This window comes from Hyposmocoma kahamanoa, unplaced genomic scaffold, assembly GCF_003589595.1.
Source record: "Hyposmocoma kahamanoa isolate Upper Pololo Valley unplaced genomic scaffold, ASM358959v1 119, whole genome shotgun sequence".
Classification (NCBI taxonomy): Eukaryota; Metazoa; Arthropoda; class Insecta; order Lepidoptera; family Cosmopterigidae; genus Hyposmocoma; species Hyposmocoma kahamanoa.
Window position 1 is genome coordinate 3,811,104 of NW_020653409.1, and position 6,394 is coordinate 3,817,497.

A 6,394-nucleotide genomic window follows, 5' to 3' on the forward strand; every position below is an offset into this window, starting at 1 on the left:
ATACATACAATATATGATGGAATATAAATATGTTAATAACTTTTTACATAAAATTCGAATTTAAAACGACCACAATGTCTATAGATCGGGGTGGAGTACAGGCTACATCTAGTTATCAATGAGTGACTTAATCTCGCGTCAAAGTCGGGAGTTACTAAATTTCAATCTTCTCTCTCAATGAATTGTCAAGCACTTTTAAATATATCTGAAATTCATCTGAATATTGAAAGTGCGCCCTAATTCATTATAATAAGGTTATAAATTATATAATTTTGACTTTACACCTTGAATTTTGGCCCGTTCTTTTCGTAATAAATAGTGTAGAGATGAGGTACTTGATAGTCAAGATGCACTTACAGAAATCACCAATTGGATAACAATTAAAGTAATCAACTTTTGCCGACTGCGTTCTGATAACCCCTTAATTGCTGGAGATGCGCAATTTGCAGCCAGGTATACAGGTATACAATTTTTAAATCTGAGCTACGATATAAATGGACAATATGCAACGGAATTCTAGTTTTAACCGACTTCAAAATTTGTGATCCGATTTTGATGATTGTTTTGGTGGAAAGAGGGTATCTCAGTAGTGGTTTCATTTATTTAGTATTTTTGAAGAAAATATTCCATCTCTAAGGGGAAAAAAAGTAGGGGATGAATTCAGTTTCTAACTTAGCATATAGATGTAATTCCACGAACTTTTGACGTTGGTTGTTTTAGGACTCTCAGTACAGAGTTTATTAAGTTTTATGACGGAATTTATTGTGCTGGTCGTGTCACTGCACACGCTACAACGACTTATCTCGCGCGAGATAATCTATAGGAACAGGTGGGGGAAGAGGGACTTTAAGCCTTAAACGCTTATTACACTACCCGTTTTCAAGGACCTTAAGTCAAGATGGGCGTGGGCCCTAGTTATGTCGCCGCTCTTATTACCTTACACATTAAGTCGCCCAAATTAGGGACCCTAACTCCCTATTTCTTATTACACCTCCCTAGGTTAGATTTTTAGTAATATTAAAAAAGTTTTGCTCTCTCAGACGATAAAACAAATTAGTTTAAACAATTTTAAAGAGATGTCGCTACGATGCTCCAAATCCAAAAGGTGGAAGAACAAATTTGACAGTCCGTCGCATTTAGCCAATGGAAGGATTGGGAAAGAAGCAGAATCACAGATTATGAAAGAGGTACGGAATTTGAATAAAAAATGATGTGGTAGGTTGGGTAGGTGGGTAGCTATGAGACCGGGAGATATAAATAGGGAACTATTAAGACTGGCGACGATCACAATAACTTTTATATTAATTTAACACGGAATTAAGGAAATAAACCTTCATAAGAAATATACGACGACTGTTCCCCTTACTCTATCTTTTGTAGTAGCTCAATTTGGAAGTAAGTATTGAATTTACCGTTATAATTGTTAAAACATTAAAACCGATAAACAAAGGCAAGTTTAGTGTACTTACTTCAAAATTCTGATGACTACCTGTTTTTCTTAGACCTCAAAATCAAGTATGTGCTTCTTAACCACCTGACTGTACTAATTTCTACTAGTAAGCCCAATTTCTCGACATTTCACAGTTGCTTGGACACCATGACGGCACGTAACTCCGCAAGAGTTTGGAATTAAATGCTCATTTCGTGCACGCGATACATCTCGTATTGTGTGAGTGTTGTATTGTATACACGTTGTTAATGTTTGCGGTTTAAGATGTACCAAGTAGTCACGTCTTGATACTTGTAACGCTTTCTGGACACTACTATGATACGACTACTGATACTGCATGTCCCTGTACACCACAACGACCAAACGTGTCATCGTTAAATTTAAATTCAATACGAATAATCTACTTCAGTTTTTTATAAATTAACGCGTTTCGTCTATTTTATAGGAATCATTTAAATTATGGTACACTTGTTAAAATAGAGAAGTAAATAAACGAAAGTAACTGCCAACACGTGCATAAGTAAAAATACAAACTTTGGCATTGCATGTACACACGTTAAACGCTATTTTTACAGAAAATAGATGTGTTCATATACTTTGTGCTATGTGTTACCTAAAGAAAATTTCGTGGTATTTTCTTTTTTACCAAAATAAAATAAATAACATCAATAGACGACAAAGTTGCAGACCAGACCCGAAATTTAGTTGTACCAATAATATCGAAAGTACATTTCACTTTGAACATAAATAAACACCGTTATTTGCAGCCAATATGTTTTAATCTACAAGTCCCTTCTACGCTGTAAGATTTAATAGTGAAAAAGGAAAATAAATCCCCTTCAACACCACCAGTACCCCAAGTGGGACTGTAAGAAAAAGTCAGTAGTCACCTGCACAATACACAAGTAACTCTGATACTAAACGGAAAATAAATAAAAAATACACATTGTTACACAAGACGTACCTGACGTCTGCGTATGAGTAGTTTAAAGAGATTTCGCGTAGTTCATTTTATACTGGGCCTTACCACAGTCGGTACCTAAACCAATTAAAGTCGACATGATAAAGAGCAAAGCATGCAAGAGTTCTTGTTTTTTGTTAATGTTTCGACTGCGCACATAACCACACCGCTTGATTAGCGGAAGCATAAAGGTGGCGTTACATTTGTGCCCCTCACACAATAAAGCCACGTACTTACTAGTATTTCCCGCTTGACATGTAGTTGTACAACGTGCGATTTTCATTAATAAAATTTTAACCGCCTTTGCTTTAATACAAGAGCAATAAAAAAAGATTTTTTGTTTCGATTTTTTTTTTCAATAAAGTATGTGTATGGCTTTACAGAATCGATGTTAGAATATGTTAATTTAATTGTTACTGTATGCCTCATAATTATTTCTGTAAATATAAATGTTACTGTTTTATATTAGTTCTACAGCTAAATATGCCGTATGTGTATATTATAATTAGTCCGTTTTGGAATCGTCAGGAAAATCTAAGCTAAAAACATGACAAGGCTACATGATATTTATTTTTACTTTGTGTGTGTGTGGCTCAAATGCAAACTGCCATTAACAATTTACTAAATAAATACGAAAATATTATGCAATTTATCGTGTAAAAATATTAAACAAATTCATTACCACTATGCCACCAGGGCTAATCCCAAAGTTGATTAAGAAATAAAGAATAATAAACAAAATAGATTTTACGTATACAGGGTTTTTGAAATACAACCTCTCAGGACTAGATTACTAACATTATAAACAATAACTTTTGTTCCATGATCATTAACAAAAGACGATAAATGTACAAAGAATAAACTTTTAAGACGTTTTTGTACTATCTGATACTTTTTAGATTTGTGTTTGGTAGTAAGATAATAAGTGTAAATGTGTAAACGTCCTCTTTCACGATACCCGAGTTTTGCACAGAGTTATCACCATTTAGAGCGATCTATTTAAATATTTTTACTTTTGGTATGAAAGTAAAATCTGATGAATTATAAGGGTGCGTACAGATCTAGCGAAAGCGCCTGTTTGCGATAGGCTCGCGAACTGCACACGAGCATTACGCTGTGCGATCTGTTCGCGTGCCGTTCATGCGCTAACATGTATTTAATTGCACGCATGCAGTATACGAGCAGCGCACATGCAGCGCGTTTGCGGCGCATTCGCCAAATCTGTACGCACCCTTAAAAGTCATGGAACTAAACGCACTTGACAACTAACATAGTGTTATGTCAAAAATTGCTTTATATTAATAACCCACCTCCAAAATTTCGCTATATTTATATGACATGTCGCTTTGAAATCAAATAGGTAATATTAATATAACTTAAAGTAATTTTGAGATAATACTATGTTAGTCGTCATGTGCGATTAAAATTGTTTTTTATGATGTTAGTAATACGGTTCTGCGAGGTTGTTAGTATTTAAAAATCACCCAGTATAATTAAAAATTATTTAGGCTTAATTTACATTGACGCGTAACGGAATTTTTGTAACTATGGCGTAATTCACTTTATGTCAGTTGTGTAATGTACCAGTGGCGAAGCGTCCATATAACTCGATTCCCACCGGATTGCCAAAAAAGTATTTCATTTATTAACGAAAGACTGTATTCATAAACACGCATAGTAACCTGTCCTTGATGGTTCGGAGTACTTAGTTTCCCGATTGATCGCAGCCAATCACAACGCCGGATTCAAGCACAGCCGGCATTAATTCGGATTATATTTTCATTCCGAAACATGCGTGCTTAATTCAAAATACACTCACATATTCGCAAAAGTCCGTTATAAGGGCGCTTACAAATTAGATGCTTGTAGAAGCGCTGCAGCCTACAAACGTCTAATTTGAAAGCGCCATAAGAATTTGTCATATACCAAACAAGTGCAAATGGTCGTCAGCGACCCAGTGAACTTCGAGTTATGAATATTGTTCAAGTAAACTTTAAAAAATAAGTCAATTATGATTATATTAGACAACGTGACACACGTTGCTCTGATCACAAAGTTACTAAAGCATTTGTGTTATGGAAATCTGAAATAACGACAGTACCACAAACACCCAGACCAGAGGTAATATAGAAAAGTTAGTTTTTCTATATTGACCCGGCAGGAGATCGAACCCAAGACCTCAGAGATGGTGGCACCATGAAAACCGGTGTGCAAGCCACTCGACCACAGAGGTCATCAAAACTTAAACCTTATGATTACGGTTTTTGTCAAGGTAAGTGTTAATTTTTGCTCAAGATTGATTAATGAAGATGTTTACGTCTCGTCGCTGTAACGTGCGAACTAGATACGAGCCGTAAAACAGGTTTCGCGTCTTCCGAAGATTCTCGCGCAGTCGTGGTAGCGCTTGGGTATCGTATTTTTAACCGACTCGAAAAAAGGAGGAAGTTCCCAATTTTTTTGAGATTGTTTTTTTGTGTGTATGTTACTCGATTATTTGTGAACTGATTTTGATGATCCTTTTTTGTTGGAAAGAGAGTACCTCAGTATTGATCCGATTTAAATTTGATAAATCCGGTTTCCCGCACTTTCCGGTAACCGATTTCAATAAAACTTGGCAAATAGATGTAATTTCACGTACTTGCGATGGCGGTTTTTAATTTTATAAAAAAGTTAATCATTTTTATAAATAAGTTTATACGGACAACGGCACACCACTACACATTTTTGTTTGAAAATTGCCTCCAGTGCAACGTGTTCCGTGATATGTCAATGTGTAGCTTGATGTGCTGGCGTGTGTACATTACGCAATTGACGAAAAGTTCATTATGCTATGGTCACACCGTTCCGTAGCAATGTAAATTGAGTCTATTTTGTTAATTGACAACGACCCCATTATTACACAACTGTTAATTTTTTTATTTAACATGTCGTGCAGTTTTTACCCTTAATGACATTTATAATCGTGCGTATCAACGCACAGTGGCAAAACGCACAAAATCAAATTTATCGCGATCAAAATTATTGCGTTCGTAACCGTTTAAATCAGTCTCTACGACATTGACAGTGTGTGCAAAACTTTCGAATTATTTTGGGTTTCCGTGAGGTGCAGGTTTTCCGTGCACAAGCACATGAATGTGGACGGTAAAGCAGTATCACGAAAACCTAAAAGAAAATACTTATTGTGACTCTAGAATCTTGGATCATGGCCAAAATAAGAGCAAGAAACGTGCGTGAGGACGATGGCTTTTAACATTGTAATTGCAATTAGTGTTTTTTCCATACATTTTTTTCCAACATGGCTGTCATACTACTGAAAACTTTTCGTTAAAATGTGCACTTATTCATTTTAACAAAATTCACCCGTGCATATATTGCTCCTTTTCTTTCTTTAATTATTTGTTAAATTATTTTCGAAAACGATAGAAGTGCTCGCACTGGATATTGGAATCGGAGCTCTTACGTTAAATACGAATTATAAGGCTAGCTTTTTGTGTACAGTCGATGCTCTAAGATACCAGACCCCCTAACCGTCCATTTGGTTCTGAATAGCTCAGTGTGAAAAAAGTTGTTTAACAAACTTAACCTTATCTGTGAGCTGTAAAATTCATTTTGTATGACTTCCTTATTGCACCATTACAGTCTGTCTTTTTTAAGATAGAGTAAAATGACAATAAATTGCGCAAAAGTGTTGCCCGCTTGCGAGCAGCTAGTGATTGCAATCGATAAATATTCTATCGACTATAGACTGAATATTAGTCACACTTATTTAAGCAATAAATAGTCGAACTTGTTTCATTTGAATCATCCTCGACCTGTTATTGAACCAATTACTGAGCACACGTTGATTTGAATTGTCAATTTTTGTAAGTTCATACATTGTATTTTGAACTATGTTTTTGAAAAATACAATAAAGGAGATATATTTGAAAGATTTTGTTTTTAATTCAATATAAATAATCAAATCCGGATATTCTTGTTAAAAT